The sequence below is a fragment of the Dama dama genome, chromosome 16 (assembly GCF_033118175.1).
Source record: "Dama dama isolate Ldn47 chromosome 16, ASM3311817v1, whole genome shotgun sequence".
Taxonomy (NCBI): domain Eukaryota; kingdom Metazoa; phylum Chordata; class Mammalia; order Artiodactyla; family Cervidae; genus Dama; species Dama dama.
In genome coordinates this window covers 13,126,454-13,145,302 of record NC_083696.1, presented here as the reverse complement: position 1 = coordinate 13,145,302, position 18,849 = coordinate 13,126,454, and the positions used below count along the sequence as shown (strand labels likewise).

General features: G+C 41.8%; 1 long non-coding RNA gene across 1 annotated transcript; it reads left to right on the top strand.

Moving 5' to 3' along the window:
• The first annotated feature begins 436 nt into the window (after nt 1-436).
• LOC133071117 (uncharacterized) lies at nt 437-13,907 on the top strand. The gene is made up of 3 exons (XR_009696355.1): nt 437-667; nt 9,461-9,661; nt 13,688-13,907. It is a non-coding gene; the product is annotated as an uncharacterized LOC133071117 (long non-coding RNA).
• Nucleotides 13,908-18,849: the final 4,942 nt, after the last annotated feature.

The following is an 18,849-nucleotide window of genomic DNA, read 5'->3' as shown; positions in this document are numbered from 1 at the left end:
GTCACAAAGAGTCGGACACAACTGAATGACTAACGCTCATTATTTTTAAGGGTCAAATTAAATGGCCTGATCCTCTCATTCCTCCTGATACAGGACTGCTTTTCCTCCACCCTCCAGGCCTGACCTCCTGGGATCGTCCGAGACCCCCAGGGATGTTTCCTCAGTCCTGCTTGGAATCAGCCTGGTTTTCTAGCCTCATGGAGAGAAAACAAGAGAATGAGCTCAGTTGGCCTGTCCATTCCATTCTTTGTGGCTCTTGTTGCTCTCATGGTGTTGCTATTGAAACAGGCGATCCAGGGGCTGTCTTGAATTCTTCTTCCTCCCTCAGCATTTTCCCTGACTGTGGCTAACTCCACCCTGTACCGGCCTCTAGAACACACACACACGTGCACTCACACGTGCTGCCTTCTGTAAGCCACTCCCCCAGCCTGTCTGAGTCCTCGCTGGGAGACTGCACGGGGTCCCTTCCTCCTCCTCCCAACCCCTAGGTCTGTTTACATTTACTGCCCTCGAATGGCATTCTTTCCAGTGGATTATCTTACTTGTTTCGATGATATTAACAGCTACCATTACCTGAAAGCCAGAAGTGTGCCTGCCAGGTGTTTTGCTGCTGTGTCTTTACAAACATCAGCCTTCAGAATGAAATCATGAGGTCGGTACCCAAGAGGTAGGTACCATTATTCCTGTCATACCGCTGGAGCCTCTGAAGTTCAAGCATGTGTTGGTGTTTGCTGGAGATTCAGTTTGTAGGTGAAAAATCGGAGGTTTTAACCCAGCTTTGACTTCAAAGCCCACACTCAGAAATGCTACCCTAAACTGTCTCCTTAGATAGGGACATAAGCAAGATGTTTATGATAAATGGGAACTTAAAAGGAAAATTGCAGCTTCATCACAGTGCATCAAGTGGTGCCAAAATATGGCTGTGTGCAGACAGAGCGTCAAGAATGGTTACTGTGCAAGGGCGGCAGGATTGAGTATAAATTTTCCTTTTAAGTAATTTGTTTTAGTGACAGTTGTTATATAGATTTTATGATTTTTAAAAAGCTACTCTCTATTTTCAGAAATAACTGCCTTTAACCCACTATCTTGGGCTTGTGTGTGTGTGTGTGTGTGTGTGTCTCACTAATGTCCAACCCTTTGTGACCCCATGGACTGTAGCCTGCCAGGCTTCTCTGTCCATGGCGTTCTCCAGGCAGGAATACTGGAGTGGGTTGCCATTCCCTTCTCCAGCGGATCTTCCTGACCCAGTGATGGAACCCAGCTCTCCTGCATTGCAGGAGGCAGATTTTTTACCGTCTGAGCCACCAGGGAAGCCAGGATCCACCAGAGATGATGCAAATCAGAAACTCTGGGGGTTGAGTCCAGGCAGTGGTATTTTACGAAAATCTTCCCATTGATTTTGTGTGCAACTAAGATTGAGAAACAGTTTCATGGAGAAGCTTCACCTCTTATTTTCTTTCCAGAGAATCTAGCTGCCCCGTCTTCTGTGACTCCATGCTAATTAACTCAGATTTTTCCCCTCTGTGCCCAGGAAAAAGCTAACAATATGACTCCCTCCCCCACCCCCCCCACCCCCCCCCCCGCCCAGTGCTTTTTGAAAATGGGCACCAAGAAAAATCTTTGAGTGATGGAAATATTCTCTCTTTGTTGTCGTGGTGGTTAGATAACTGTATGCATTTGCCAAAATGTATTGAACTGTAGACTTAAATTTGGTGAACTTTATTAGATGTAAATTATACTTCATTAAGCCACTGTTTAAAAAGGTATGAATATTCGAAAGGAAGAACTATGTTGCTATTTATTCACAGAAATTAACACCATATTGTTTGGTTAATTTCACTTGTGAATGAGTTCTCTTTCTTGACAATACCAATGTTCTTCTTTAGTCTGATGTTGCTTAAAGATTTGGCAGTTCTTGGCTGCCTTCTCTCCTTTGACTTTAGGAATGTCTGGTAAGCTTACAGTGATTGTAGATACGGTCCAGGTCTCTCTCATCATTATGGGGGTGGTGGTGGTGGAATATACTGAGGCTAGTCCTCCAGTATGGGGGTTCATTCTCCTCTACCCCTTGCATTTTCTAGGAAGCTGGGATCTCAGGATCACACTCAGTGTTTCCACCTGGGAGAGATGCTATCATCTGTTTCTTGTTATAGGAGAAGGAGGGGGAAGCCCTATCAGGTCTAGCTACTTCTCAAAGTGGTTCTCAATTATGATCTTTAAACCAGCAGCAGCAACACCACCTGGGAACTTATTAGAAATGAAATTTCTCAGGCCCTGTCCCAGATGAACTAAATCAGAAACTCTGGGGTGGGGATCAATCTATACTTCAGCTTGCCCTTCCAGTGTTCTTGCAGAGTACCCCAGTTAATTTCCTGGACAATCACTCTTTTCCTTGACCCCCTTTCACAGCAAGCATTCTTGCAAGTATTTCAAGCTGAGGTTTCTTCTCTTAGTCCAATTTCAACTGAACTGCTTTCTATCATTCAGAAATTCCCCACATTTTCTGGTAGGTTGGTATCACTGGTAGCAGCTATTCTTGCTTTCTAGTGTTCTAATGGATCTTTATTTTTAATTGTGGTAGTGGCTCAGTCGGTGAAGAATCCGCCTGCAAGCAGGCTGTCTGCGGTGTAGGAGACCTGGGTTTGACCCCTGGGTTGGGAAGATCCCCTGGAGAAGGGAAAGGCTACCCACTCCAGTATTCTGGCATGGAGAATTCCATGGACTCTATAGTCCATGGGGCCATAAAGAGTCGGACACAACTGAGTGACTTTCACTTGGAGAAGGAAATGGCAATCTACTCCAGTATTCTTGCCTGGGAAATCCCATGGACACAGGAGCCTGGTGGGCTACAGTCCGTGGGATCACAAAGAGTCGGACATGACTAAGTGGCTAAACATGCCACCACAATGCAAATAACCTAAAATTTACCATCTGAACTGTTTTTAGGTGTGTAGTTTGGTAGTGTTAAGTGCATTCACATTGTTGTGCAATGCTCATCATTATCTACCTCAATAACTTTCATCTTGCAAAGTTGAAACTCTTATCCTTAAACAACTCCCCATCGAATGGAATTTTAAAAAGCATATTTTTTTTCTGTCATTAAAAGGAATCTTGGAAAAAATAAATAAATAAAAGGAATCTTGGGTGGTATTGAGGTCATTTCAAGTGCTCTGTATGCCATCTTTTTTTTTTTTTTTTAAATTGTGGTTAAATATACCTAACATAAAATTTATTAGCTTAACTTTTTTTTGGCTGTGGCATGTGGGATCTTAGTTCCCTCACCAGGGATGGGACCTGCTCCCCCTGCAGTGGAAGCACAGAGTCTTAACCACTGGACCACCAAGGAAGTCCCTCTGAACCATTTTTAGATATGCAGCTCAGTGGTATTAAATTCATTCATATTGTTGTGCAAGATCACCACTATCCATCTCCAGGACTTTTTCATCTTCCCAAACTGAAACTCTGCCTGTTAAACATTAATTCCCCATTCCTCCCTTGCCAGCCCCTGGCAACCACTGTCTATTTTCTGTCTCTATAAAATTGACTAAGTATCTCATATCAATGGAATTATATAGTATTTGTCCCTTTGTGACTGGCTTATTTCACTTAGAATACTGTCAAATTTCAACCACATTGTAGCATGTGTTAGAATTTCCTTCCTTTTTAAGGCTAAATAATATTCTCTTGTGTACATTCACCATGTTTTGTTTATCCATTTACTCATCAAGGAACACTTGGGTTGCTTCCACTTTGGGGCTGTTGTAATAATCCTGCTATGAACATGGGTGTGCAAATTTCTTTCATGTCCCTGGTTTCCCTTCATTGAAGCAGGTAGCCAGAAGTAAAATTGCTGGTTCATACGGTAATTCTAACTTTAATTTTTGGAGGAACTGCCATTCTGTTTTCCCTAGCATCTGCTCCATTTTACATTCCTACCAACAGTGCACAAGGGTTCCAGTATCTCCACATCCTTGCCAACACTTCTTTTCTTTTTTCTTTTTTTTTATGATAGCCATCCTAATGGATGTGAAGTGGTATCCCATTGCAGTTTTCATTTTCATTTCCCTAATGATTAGTGATATTGAATATCTTTTCATGTGCTTATTGGCCATTTGTATATCTTCTCTGGAGAAATATCTATTCTAGTATTTTGTCTATTTTTTAATCAAGTTGGTTTTTTTTGTCCCTGAGTTTCAGTAATTTTTTATATACTTTATATATTAATGCCTTATAGGATATGTAATTTGCAAATATTTTTTCCCATTCTTTTGGTTGCATTTTCACTCTATTAATAGTGTCCTTTAATGCACAAAAAGGTTTTCATTTTGATGAAGTCCAATTTGTCTGTTTTTTTTTCATTACTTGTGCCTTTGCTGTTTTATCCAAGAAAATTGGTGTCAAATCCAGTGTCATGAAGCCCAGTGTTTTCTTCTCTCTATGCCATCTTGATCTAGCCTCTCATAGCAGTTTCTCTTTGTCTTCTGCTGCTGCTGCTAAGTCACTTCAGTCGTGTCTGACTCTCTGCGACCCCATAGACGGCAGCCCACCAGGCTCCTTTGTCCATGGGATTTTCCAGGCAAGAGTACTGGAGTGGGGTGCCATTGCCTTCTCCACTATTTGTCTTCTAGTTAAGCATAAATATCTAACTTTCCCCCACCCTGCCCTTGTCATTAACATTAATGTTTAAAACCCGGCAATTTTGCCATCAATCCACAATGTAGATACCACCACTGTTTGATGAAAGGCTAAGACAAGCTGGAGTAAGTTCTGAATGACCTTGATCTTAACCCTGATCACAGTGAAAAGGACCTGGGAAGACGAGACTAGGCAGGGTTTTTGGAATCAAAAGGACTCACCCAAATCTGCCTGTGTCTACCACTGCCAGCTGGGTGGTTGGGGGCAAGTTTTGCCTCTTTGAGCTTCAGTTTTTATTTTATCTTTTTTGTTGTTTTAAAATTTTTTATTCCAGTTTTTGGCTGCTCTGGGTCTGGATTGCAGCCCGTGGACTTTTTCTAGTGTGGTGAGTGGGGGGCGACTCTTCATTGTGGTGCAGGGCTTCTCACTGCCGTGGCTTCTTTGTTGCGGAGCATGGGCTCTAGGTATGCAGGCTTCGGTAGTTGCAGCACAAGGGCTCAGTAGTTGTGGTACAGGGGCTTTGTAGCATGTGGGATCGTCCTGGGCCAGGGGTTGAACCTGTGTCCCCTGCATTGGCAGGCAGATTCTTAACCACTGGATCGCCAGGCAAGTCCTATATCTTATCTTTAAAATGGGGATAATAATACCTACATGAGGTGTAGTTGTGAGAGTGACAGATAATGGCAGAGAATGACATCTCTGGCTCTTGGAAGCTGGGAGTCCTAATTAATAATGATGCTGTGTTAGACCTGGTTGTCACCCAGTATAACTCCCCTCCTTGACCTCTAGCCTATGAGCACCTCCAGGATCCAGTTAGCACATCTTCATCTCTGGATCCTAACACTTGGTCCCAAGCCTGGCCAATGGTAGGATCTCTGTAGGCGTTTGTTGACTGAATGATGTGGAAGGTGAAAAAACATTCCACTGAAGCCAGCCTGAAAGCCACATCCTTGTCTTGGCACATAAGTGTGAAGTAGTGAGTCTGAGGATTCATATGGAAAGCATTCTTGCTCTTGGAATGTATTTCTTTCCACATATGATGCCAACGATGCCCAACTTTTCCTCTCTCCTCTTCACTGCTGCTGTTATTTGTTTACTTTCCGAATGAAACTGATCCTGCACCCAGAGCGAATTTTGGAAGAAGTTTCATTGGACATGAAAGCCAGGTGCCTGAATGGTTTTATTGCTGAGTCCCGCATCTGGGAAAACTCTCAGTACTGGGGTTTCCTTTAGAATGAAAGAGAAGGGGAAGCTGATGGGCAGGCACACTGACTACAAGATAGAAATCTTTTTGAATTCCCAATTTTAGCCAAGTTTGACTTGATAGATTCTGTACAGTTCTGTTAGGTTACATTGAATTTGGTGCTTAGGTGAGTATGGAGCAGATCAGATTTTTTCTTCTGATTCCATTCAAATTTTTATTCTCTGTACAAAATAATGTCATTAGCAACTTTAAAAAAAGTTACAGCGTGAAGTATTTCTTGACATGCTAAAGTGGCCAACACTGAGACTAAGGAAATACATGTATTAATTTTGGATCATAGTTCCTTTTGTAAGCTATTTTTGGATGGCAATTTGCTGTCATCAACATCACATTTTCTTCCTTGGTGAAGTATTTGTTCAAAGACAAGTCCTTATGAGTAATCATCAGAGAAAGGAGAAGCAGGTTAATTTTACTTTGAAAAGGCTGTTGGGTGCCAAAGCTGGTAGGATGTGCAAAAATACAGGCTTGAACTGTTTCAAAAGTGGATTTTAAAAGAATCGTGGCTAATATTGTTCACCCCCAGTGGCTATCTCTGAGCTCAAATTGAGTGGAAGATGATTATGTTTACTTAACAGAAACATGATCAGGCAAGTATTTTATATCCTGGCACATTCTTTAAGCTCCCTCACTGGGCAGACTCTAGTTTCCATGGGTCCAGACCCTCCCTAGTGTTATCAGCCTACCACTGACAACATCCATTTTAAACACAGATCTGAGCAAGTCCTCCTAATGCCTAAAAATCCTCACTAGATATCCCACTTCTTCCAGGATACAGTCCAAAGATATCCCAGGCTTCTGTGAGCTGACCCTCTGTTGAGCCTGTAAGCTTGATCCCTGGGTCTTTCACAGCCTTTTCAGAACTCTCCACTTAACACATATAACAAAAAATTAGCCATTTCAGACTAAACAAATCAGTGGCATTTAATACATGTACAAATGCAACCATCACTATGATGTAGTTTCAGAATATTTTCATCACCCCAAAATGAAACCCAAAATGAAACACCTTAAGCGGTCACTCCCTGTGGTCCCTCCCTGCAGCCCCTGGAAATCACCAACCTACTTTTTGTGTCCTGGATTTATCTGTTTTTGCTATTTCATATGTCTAGAATATCGTATGGAATCATGTAATATGTGACCTTTGAGTTTAGTTTCTTTTATATAATGTGATATTTTCGAGGTTCGTTTGTGTGGTGACAGTACTGTGTTAGAAGTTCGTACCAGACTTTTCTGGTGGTACAGTGGATAAGAATCCACCTGCCAATGCAGGGAGCATGGGTTCAATCCCTGGTCCAGGAAGCTTCCACCTGCCACGGAGCAACTAAGCCTGTGTGTCGCAACTACTGAGCCTGCGCTCCGCAGCAAGAGAAGCCACCGCAATGAGAAGCCCACACACCCCAGAAAAGAGTAGCCTCCACTCGCTGCAACTAGAGAAAGCCTGTGTGCAAGCAGCAAAGACCCAATGTGGCCGTGAAAGTGAAAGTTGCTCAGTCGTGTCCTACTCTTTGGGACCCCATGGACTATACAGTCCATGGAATTCTCCAGGCCAGAATACTGGGTGGGTAGCCTTTCCCTTCTCCAGTGGATCTTCCTGACCCAGGAATCGAACCAGAGTCTCCTGCATTGCAGGCCGATTATTTACCAACTGAGCTATCAGGGAAGCCCATAAGTATATAAATAAATAAAAATAGCACACACACACAAAAAAATTCATGCCTTTCTGTGTCTGAATAATATTCTATTGTAAGGATATACACAATTTGTTTATGCATCCATCTGATGATGGCCATTTGGATGGTTTCCACTTTGGGGCTGTTGTGACTGCTATGTGCATGTACTTATATCTGCATGGGTACCTGTTATCAATTCTTTTGGGTACATACCAAGGAGTGGAACTGCTGGGCCATATTATATTTCTGTTTAATGTTTTGAAGAGTTTTCAAACTATTTTCTTCCCTTTAAAAATTTTTATTTATCTATTTTCCTTTTTGGCTGGGCTGGGTCTTCTCTGCTGCGCTTGGGCTTTCCCCAGCTGTGGCGAGTGGGGGCTACTCCTTGCGGCGGTGCGTGGGCTTCTCATCGGTGTGGTTTCTCCTGTTAGCGGAGCACAGGCTCCCGTAGCTTCAACATGCAGGGTCAGTAGCTATGGCTCCTGGGCCCTAGAGCTCAGCCTCAGTAGTTGCAGTTCACGGTCTTAGTTGCCCTGAGCAATGTGGAATCTTTCTGGACCAGGGATCAAACCCACTGACCCCTGGATTGGCAGTCGGACTCCCACCCACTGCACCACCAGGGAAGTCCCCTTTTCTCCTGTATTTCTGTAGTACAATGTATTCAAGAGAAAAATCTGTTGTAGTTCAATTAGACATTTTGTGATAACAGGCTGTCTATGTATCTGAAGGCAGGGATTGGGTCTTGTTTATCCGTGAATCTCCAGGACCTCTTACAGGGCTGCACAGAGTAGGTGCTCAATAAATGTGTGTAGAATTGGATTGACTGTAGAGGGATTATATGAAGTTTTTATCCTTGAGGAAGAGGTAGTATGTGTGGTAAGCTGTGAATATGAGTGATGGGCTAAGTGGAGATTGGGGGTGGGTAAGGTGAAAAAAAATGTTAAAAAAGTGGGGGCTTCCCTGGTGGCTCAGATGGTTAAGAATATGAGTGATGGGCTAAATGGAGATGGGGGTAGGTGAGGTGAAGAAGACCCTGCCAATTCCTTTCAGTTCAGTTCAGTTCAGTTGCGTCCAGCTCTTTGCGACCCCATGAACTGCAGCACACCAGGCCTCCCTGTCCATCACCAACTCCCAGAGTCCACCCAAACCCATGTCCATTGAGTTGGTGATGCCATCCGACCATCTCACCTTCTGTTGTCCCCTTTTCTCTTGCCCTCAATCTTTCCCAGCATCAGGGTCTTTTCAAATGAGTCAATTCTTCCCATCAGGTGGCCAAAGTACTGGAGTTTCAGCTTCAACATCAGTCCTTCCAATGAACACCCAGGACTGATCTCCTTTAGGATGGACTGGTTGGATCTCCTTGCAGTCCAAGGGACTCTCAAGAGTCTTCTCCAACACCACAGTTCAAAAGCATCAATTCTTCGGCACTCAGCTTTCTTTATAGTCCAACTCTCATATCCATACATGACTACTGGAAAAACCAGAGCCTTGGACAAAGGGAAAAGAAGACCAGTGTGGCAGAACTGGTTATCCAAAAGGACCTGGCTTCTATGGCTGGTTTCCTCCTCCTATAAGTCGATTTAGTCGTGTCCAACTCTGCAATCCCATGGACTGTAGCTCTCCAGGCTTCTCTGTCCATGGGATTTCCCAAGCAAGAATACTGGAGCAGGTTGCCATTTCCTTCTCCATGGGATCTTCTCGACCCAGGGATCAAGCCCACATCTCCTGCTTTGGCAAATGGGTTCTTTACCACTAGTGTTTGCCTTTAACTAATTCATTTTAATTTTCTGGGGTGTTCAGTTCTCCTCTTTACCAAATGAAAAGGTGGAATATTTGAGTGCTATTCCATCTTTGGGTTTGTTTTAAGCAATGGGAACTTGTTTTTTCATAGGAAATCACTGCTTGGAAATCACCGCTATGCCTTTGTCGGGGGAGGGCAGAGTGCGGAGCAAGGCACAGACCACAAGGCAGGGCAGCCCTGATCCCTGCAGCCCCACGACTGACAGGACCCTGCGACCCAAGGTCCCAGCACATTCAGTAGCTCTGGGAGACCTCTGTTCTGGAAAGACCAAGGAAGCCTTGGTGCACACAGGTAAATATTATTCTACAAAAAAAAGTATTTTTTCCCAAGCAATAGAGGGGAGCTTAAGGAATGAGATAGCAACTTCAACAAGAAAAGAACAAAAGATTTTGATGAAATATTGCATCGAGTAATCCTTCTGGTTAAAAAGGGGATCCTTCCTCATACTTCCCTTCTCACCTCCTCATACTTTAAAAAAAAAAAAAAAGGTGCTGCAGGTTGACTTCATGAACGGAATTGTCAAACATTTGTACTCTCCTAAGTGAACGGATTCCTGCAACATGAGAGCATTTCCTCTGCAAATGTCCTGCCTGGAACCACAGCTGAACGGGTCCCTGGGCAGGCCTGGTCTCGTCCTTACTTTCTGGGTTTCCTTTTCTTTACTCTCTCTCTCTCCTGGCAAAATGTTTTGAAAACAGAACATTTACACTCCACCCTCATGTTATCTTTTCTCTCTAGTTCTTTGCTTTTGGACTAGCCTTCAACATGGGGAGGGTTAGCTGAGACCCCCCCAGACCACTTCCTGGCCCGCCTATGGCGTTGACAAGTCATAACCTGTCTCTCCACAGGGATTGTTGGTGATGCTTGGCTTGCCTTGCTCTCGTTCAGCTTTTTATTTCCGTAGAAGCTCATTTGGAGGGAACACTTCGGAAAACGTACTGCCTGAACCTCAAAATCTCTTCTGGTATATTCAAACTCAGGCACAGAAGTCATTCAGGAACTGCGATTAAAGTTGATTTACCCGGGTGTCTGAATTAACCCCCAAACCACATAATTCTTATTGTAGGTATCTCTACTTGCCGTCATAGAAACAGTTCAAGCGGTATAACCACAAACATTATTCACTTTCCACTATTAACCCTCTTGTTCATTTTTTTTTTTTTTTTGCAAAGCTCTTCTGGAAATTCTACAACTTCTTTTAAAACAGATTTGCTGGACAATGACTGCTTTTTTGCTGACAGAGTCCTATTATAAAAATAGGAAGAAATTCAGTTTCAATATCCCTCTGATTCTACTTGCTTAGCAGTTGCTTTCATTCCAAAATGGTCATTCCAAAAGGTACACACTGCAATCTTTTTACCATTTCTTTAAACGCTTCTAAAAAAAGAGAACTTACAGTTTTCTGGAGGGTGCCCACATGCTGTTAATCCCTCTTGCTCCACCATGGTTGCCGTGGGACTAAAGGGACGACTGGCTGCCGTAATCCTTTAACTGGCACCTCAAAAATGATGTAGAAAAGCTAAAGTCTGTCTTGCAAACCCCAAAACTTGTCTCTGCAATCTTGCCTCGATCAGCTTCCAAAGTTTAATGCAACGTGATTATTTTCCTCTGGGGAAACCTGTGTAACAGGTCTTTGAGCGCCTTTGGATGTGTCAGAGGTTTAATTGATTTCTTTACCGTGTCTCTGCACCCCATAATAGCCTTACTAAGCACAGGACGTGTTTTATGGGAATAGTCACCCAGAGCTTAATTTGTTGTCATGAGGCAGACAAGACTGTTTCCCAATGAAATTAAATTAAAACAGATTTAATTTCATTGGGAAACAGATCTGTTTTGTGCCCTGTGAGTTTCTTCCTGATGAAGTGTGCTCTGCTAACTACTGAGAGTGCAACCCTTGATGGTCTCCAATTAGCATGGATGCCATTCCAGGGAAAGCTTACTCTCTGTTCCTTGCCAGTTCTCGAAAAGCATTTTGGTTGAGAACAGGGCTGCCACAGAACTCTGTTCCTGGAGTTCATTTACTTTTCTCTTGTTTCTAGGATCACAAGACAGGGGTGATCCACATGCCCTTATCACAACCCATGTAAATTATCTCACACATGCTATCTCATTTTGTCATCTTGATAACATTGCCAAGAGGGCAGGCAGGTATTATTATGCCCATTTTACAGATAAGAAAACTGAGTCCCAAATAGTCTTGCAACTTACTCAAGGAACCACGGATAATAAGCACCAAGCGAGGACTAGAAAGCACTTACTTTTTTTAGTAATTACCCTCTTCCTTGGTCTAAAGTGGGCTTCCCTTGTGTCTCAGCTGATAATCCATCTGCACTGCGGGAGACCTGGGTTCAATTCCTGGGTTAGGAAGATCCCCTGGAGAAGGGAAAGGCTACCCACTCCAGTATTCTGGCCTGGAGAATTCCATGGACTGTATAGTCCTTGGGGTGGCAAAGAGTTGGACATGACTGAGTAACTTTCACTTTCACTTTGGAGTAAAGTAGCCAAGACTGCTCTACCTAGAACTTACTGCAGTGGAATTTCTGCCCAACCCCCCACCCCTCAACACAATTCAGTTATTCATTCAATCAACAAACAATTGTAGTGAGTATGAATTTGGGGCCTCAAAATTCAGATCTGCAAATGATAGATTTGTTTTTATGTAACTTCAATTAAATTCTCTCTTGGGTCCTCATTCCCCCACTGGCAGAAACTTGTCAATTTTAGGTTTTCCCTGCCAGATCAGGGATTTCCTCTTCCTCCTCCCCACCATTTTTTTTTTTTTTTTCTTCCCTGTAGCTGTATATAAGTTCAGGCCATCAGAAGGGGTGTGTGTGTGTGTGTGATGGAGACGGTAGAAGCATATGGCCTTCTGGGCTCTTCTCATTCTGACTGCTGTTGGAGAGTTTGGAGTGTGTGGCCCATCTGGCTTTCTAATATTTGGTAAATGCTAGCATTTATTGCTATGTGATTTTTTAAAAATCCAGCTTTTGAGGCATCTGTAGAACTGTTGGCTTGCTTTCCTTCATCTAGCATCTGTGTCCTCCTTGTAAGTAAGAAAGACACTTGGCTGATCTCCTGAGCTACTCTGAGGATTTGGGGGAGTTTCATAGGACTGTCTCAGGCCTCTTGGTCTAGCTTTGTCATAGGTCATTTTTATCTGAAGCTTCTCTCTCCCTCCCTACTCCATGTGGGGGTGGGGAGAGGAGACTACTCCTTACCTCCTCAGGTGTCACCTGGTATAAGGCACAAGTCTCCTCTCCTCCTTGGAACCTGGAGTACATCTCATTTCCCTGACCACACGCATGTCCCCTCACTCGAGGGAAGGAGAGAGGGTGGGTGAGGGACATAAACAGCGACAGTCTTCCTCATCTAAGTGTCTGTTCTCTTCTCCAACACTGTCCTCTAGAGCAGGTAAATTTTACTTCCTCTGGGTTAGGGGGATGAGATGGGGTGAGGAGGAAGAATTAGCCCAGCAAGTACTTATCCAAATCGATTATTTCTGCCAGGAGCTCACGTTTGAAGGTCAAAAGCTATGAATTATTAATAACTATGTTTGTTCTTTCTTTCTTGAAGCAGTAAAGGTGGAATATCTTGTCTGTCTAGGTTTGGAGGAGAGCCATGGCTTACGTGTGTTTGCATGTGTGTGTGAGGGGGCGTGCTAAGTTGCTCCATTCATGTCTCACTCTTTGCCACTCTGTGGACTGTAGCCCCACAGGCTCCTCGGTCCACGGGATTCTCCAGGCAAGAATACTGGAGTGGGTTGCCATGTTCTCCTCCAGAGGATCTTTCTGACTCAGGGATCAAACCCTCATCTCTTATATCGACTGCATTGGCAGGCGGGTTCTTTACCACTAGCGCCACCTGGGAAGCCTGAGTGTGTGTGTGTTGGGTAATCTGCTAATGTTTCATAATATTATCCTGAGCTTAATCATTTTGTCTGTTATATTTCAGATTCTCTGTCAGGGAATATAGAGATGATGAACAGGCTATATCCCTTGCTCAGGATGTTCACAGCCTAGTGAGAAAGGCAGGGACATGGGGGTTGACTCTGAAGTAAGATGCAGTGTGCACTATTTAAACCAGTATAGTGGTGCTGGGGCTTCCTTGGCGGCTCAGACGGTAAAGTGCCTGCCTGCAATGCGGGAAACCTGGGTATGATCCCTGGGTAGGGAAGATTCCCCGGAGAAGGAAATGGCAATCCACTCCAGTACTCTTGCCTGGAAAATCCCATGGATAGAGGAGCCTGGTAGTCTTACTGTCCATGGGATCGCAAAGAATTGGACACGACTGAATGATTTCATTTTTTTTTTTTTTAAGTGGTGCTGGCTGATTTGAAGAATGTATAAGGTGCCACTTATGCCCTTTCCCCAATACTTTGGCCACCTGATGCGAAGAACTGACTCATTGGAAAAGACCCTGATGCTGGGAGAGATTGAAGGCTGGAGGAGAAGGGGACGACAGAGGATGAGATGGTTGGATGGCATCACTGACTTGATGGACATGAGTTTGAGCAAGCTCTGGGAATTGGTGATGGACAGGGAAGCCTGCCATGCTGCAGTCCATGGGGTCACAAAGAGTTGGACATGACTGAGTAATTGAACTGAACTGTACCCTTTCCCTGAAGACTCAAACAAAGACTACAGTTCTACAGTTTCCCTGTTATCCAAGCTATTTGGGGCTCACCACTTCTGGTATCTGATCTGAACTAAGATGCAAGTGGAAAGCAAAAGGAAACTTAATAAAACAATTATAATTTTGTATTTTATGATCTCATGGGACTTTCTCTATCTCAGTGAGAGCTTATAGGGTTATTTCCATGCAGCCTATACAAGGCCAAGGTTACTTAGTAATAGCATCTTCTAGATGAGAAACAAGCTGAGAAATATTAATCTGGCATCATGAAATAATTTGAACTTTTACTTCTGTTTCTCAAAAAAGCCCTGAAAGAGAGTCTATTTATTACATGAAGCAAATTCCCTCCACCTCTTCCATCTTCTCTTTTCTTCCTCTTGCCTTCCTGTTTGTCCTATCTGTCCATCCATCCATCCATCCATCCATCCATCATCTAACATTCATTCATCTGTCTCACAGTCAACTTTGTGCTTTCCTAGTCCAAACTTCCACCCAAATCTCTCAAACTGAGCTGACATAGTCTTTTGGGGGAAAAAAAAAAAAAACAAAAACATTTTCAACCATTTTCTATTTTACTTTCGTCTTTTTCTCTTTATCCTTTTCTTTTTCCTCTCCTTCTTCCAGTCCAGTGATGACCTACCCTTTTAAGTACAAATCTAAATATTATTTTATCTACATAATATAGATCTGGAAAAAAATCTGGAGAAGACAGAACCATCCTTAATGTGCTGGGGGTGGAGGTGGTGGGTTGATGGGAGAGGCAGAGCCCAAGGAAGCAAAGACAGAATTTTCTTTAGTTGATGGAGAAGGTAAAGTTCAGTCTCTCAGTCGTGTCTGACTCTTTGCAACCCCATGGACTGCAGCACGCCAGGCTTCCCTGTCCATCACCAAATCCTGGAGTTTACTCAAACTCATGTCTGTTGAGTCGGTGATGCCATCAAACCATCTCATCCTCTGTTGTCCCCTTCTCCTCCCACCTTCAATCTTTTCCATCATTAGGGTCTTTGCAAATGAGTCGGTTCTTCGCATCAGGTGCCCAAAGTATTGGAGTTTCAGCTTCAGCATCAGTCCTTCCAATGCATATTCAGGACTGATTTCCTTTAGGATTGACAGGTTGGATCTTCTTGCAGTCCAAGGGACTCTCAAGAGTCTTCTCAAACACCACAGTTCAAAAGCATCAATTCTTTGGCACTCAGCTTTCTTTCTGGTCCAACTCTAACATCTCTACATGACTGTTGTACAAACCATAGCTTTGACTAGATGGACCTTTGTTGACAAAGTAATGTCTCTGCTTTTTAATATGCTGTCTAGGTTGGTCATAACTTTTCTTCCAAGGAGTAAGCATCTTTTAATTTCATGGCTGCAGTCCCTATCTGCAGTGATTTTGGAGCCCCCCAAAATAAAGTCAACCACTGTTTCCCCATCTATTTGCCATGAAGTGATGGGGCCAGATGCCTTGATCTTAGTTTTCTGAATGTTGACTTTTAAGCCAGCTTTTTCACTCTCCTCTTTCACTTTCATCAAGAGACTCTTTAGTTCTTCTTCACTTTATGCCATAAGGGTGGTGTCATCTGCATATCTGAGGTTATTGATATTTCTCCCAGCAATCTTGATTCCAGCTTGTGCTTCCTCCAGCCCAGCGTTTCTCATGATGTACTCTACATATAAGTTAAATAAGCAGGGTGACAATATACAGCCTTGACGGACTCCTTTCCCGATTTGGAACCAGTCTGTTGTTCCATGTCCAGTTCTAAGTATAATATTATTTGCAAGTCTATTCTTTTTTAACCCTGTCAAACCATTTTACAGATGGAGAAACTGAGACCTGAAGAATAAAATAAACTGCTCAAGGTCGCATAGCTGGTAAGTGACAGAGGTGTGATTTAAATATGGATCTTTGACATCAAGTTTTCTTCCTACTCACAAATGGGGTAAATTCCCAGTTTCTCTATAATTCAAATTAGAGGAAAATTCAAATAGCAAAGATTCTCTCTCTACCTCTCAAAAATAGTAATGGAGAAGTCAGTTAATGGAAAAAAGATGCCAGGTCTAACACAAGAACTGTGATTTGTTGGCTCCTTGATGTGGAGATACTAATGGCCACACTGCAGGAAGTAAAGCAAGAGCCAGGAGAGGCGGTGAGATAGAGGGAGCTTGTGAATTGACAGGATTGGAGTCACATGGGTTCCAAAGTTCATGTTGTAAGTATCAGCCACAGGGAAACCCGAGGGATCTGGGTTACTACAGAAGAAAAGCATGTTAAGCAGTGAAAACAGAAAAACCTGGTACTATTTCCTGATTACTGTATTGTACATGGACCTTGCAAAAAATTAAAATATGTAGCATTAAGTGAGCAGCCCATGTAAGACCCCAACCCACACAAGTGTGAAAATCATAAGAAAAATTTACATATTTTTTCTATACAAATACTAATATGGTGGTAAAATAGCAGAGTACCACTCACAGTCTGTATGATTTCAAAGTTTAAATATTTGTTAAGGTTTATTGTATGGCCCAGAATGTCATCCATCTTGGTGAATGTTTCATGGGACCTGAAAAGAAAGGTATATTCTGCTGTTGTTGGGTAGCATGATCCATAAATGTCAATTACATTAAGTTGGTTGAGAGTGTTGTTCAGGTTTCTTATACTCTTACAAGTATTCTGTGTACTCATTTCATCACTTATTGAATGGGAAATGTTGAACTCTCTAAGTGTGACTGTGGGTTTATCTATTAATATTTCTCCCTTCTGTCCTAACAGTTTTTTGCTTCATGTATTTAAGGATCTGTTTTAAGTGCATACACTTTTAAGATTATGATATCTTCTTTGTGAAGTGGTCAAGTGACCATTTCATTGTTATTTAACATTCCTTTTCACACCTTGTAATGTCTATCCTGTCTGATATTAATAGAGCCTCATTAACTTTCTTTTGATTGGTGTTTTCATGGTATATCATTTCTCACTCTTTTACCTTTAATCTATCTCTGTCTCTGTATTTTGCATTTTGTGTAGGCAGTACATAGTTGGGTCTTTAAAAAAAAATCTAATCTGACAACCTCTGTTTTTTAGGTGTATTCAGACCTAATATTTAATTTAATTATTGATATAGGCCTACCAGTTAATATTGATTTTCTGTTGTTCCTTCTAGTATTTTTGTTCCTTTGTCCCCGCTTTCTGCATCCTTTCAGATTATTTAGTTATACTTAGTATGGCAACCCACTCCAATACTCTTGCCTGGAAAATCCCATGGATGGAGGGGCCAGGTAGGCTACAGTCCATGGGGTCCCAAAGAGTCAGTCACCACTGATTGACTTCACTTTCACTTTCAGTATTCCATTTTAACATATCAGTTGATGTTTAGCTATATCTGTTTGCATTTAAGTAAATAGATAATTTGCTCTAGGGATTATAGCAAACATGTCTAAACTTTTATAGTCCACTTAGTGTTACTATTTCACTACTTCAGATGAATTGCAGAAACCCTGCAATCATATAGTTTCCTTTACCTGGATCCCTTTATGTTATAGGTATCCTGTTTATTGTATCTACAATCTACATACATTGAAAACCCTATATAATTCTATAATTACTGCTTTAGTTTTAAATATTTTAAGGAGTTTAAGAGATAAAAATTAGTATCCATTTATCCAGATTTTTACCATTTTTGTTTGTTTTTCTTTCATTCCTAAATTTCCAAATTTCCTCCTGATATCAGTTTCCTTTGTACTAAAAAGTTTCCATTAGCATTTTTTAAAAACCCGTTGACTGGTTACAAATTCTCTTCGATTTACTTTATTTGAAATTGCCTTTATTTTACCCATGATTCCTGCAAAATATTTTCACCGGATATACCCCACTTGTTTTCTTTCAGCACTTTAAAGATGTTTAACTGTCTTCTGGACTCATGGTTTATGATGAGAAATCAGTAATCATTTGAACTACCTTTCTTCTAAAAACACAGTGCTGTTTTTCTTTAGTCTCTTTCAAAGTTTTTAAATACTTTTTCTTGGTATTTAGTAGTTTTATTATGATGTGTCTGGGCATGATTTCTTTGACTTTATCTTGGTTGCCATTTATTGAATTTCTTAGATCTGTAAACTGACTTTTTCACCAGATTTGGGAAATTTTGGCCATTGTTTCTTCAAATGTTTTAATGTACCAATATCTATTCTTCTGGGACTCCAAGGACATGAAAGCTAAACATTATGATATTGTCCCACAGATCTCTGTGGCTATGCTTATTATTTTTCAGTCTCTAGTCCCTCTATCATTCAGATTGGATAATTCCTATTCATCTGTTTTCAAGTTCACTAACTCTTATCTCTATCGTCTCCATGCTGCTATTGAGTCCATCTAGTAAATCTTTTATTTCAGATTATATATTTTTCAGTTTTAAAATTTCCTTTTAAAAATAGATTTTATTTTTCTGCTGAGAATATTTATCTATTCATTTATTTCAAGACTATTCTCTATCTTATGGACCATCATTATGAAAACTGCTTTGATACCTTTGCCTGATCATTTCAAATATCTGTATCATCTAGGAATTGGCATCTTTTGTCTTTTCCCTTGAAGTTTTCTTCTTTTGTGTTTGCTGGGTAATTTGGGGTTGTATTCTAAACATTATGTCATGAGACTCTGTATGCTATTAAAATCCTCTGGCAAATGTTGATATTTATATTTCAGTAGACCTTATTGTGTTCATATTGCAAGATCTGTACCCCCTTCTGTGGATGACTTTTCCAATGTTAGTTTTCAAACTGTTGCTATGGCGTTTGGGGTCTGTCCCATGTTCAGGCTATCCTGGGGTTAATCTGAGACTTGAGTGGTGGTTTAAATTATAAGT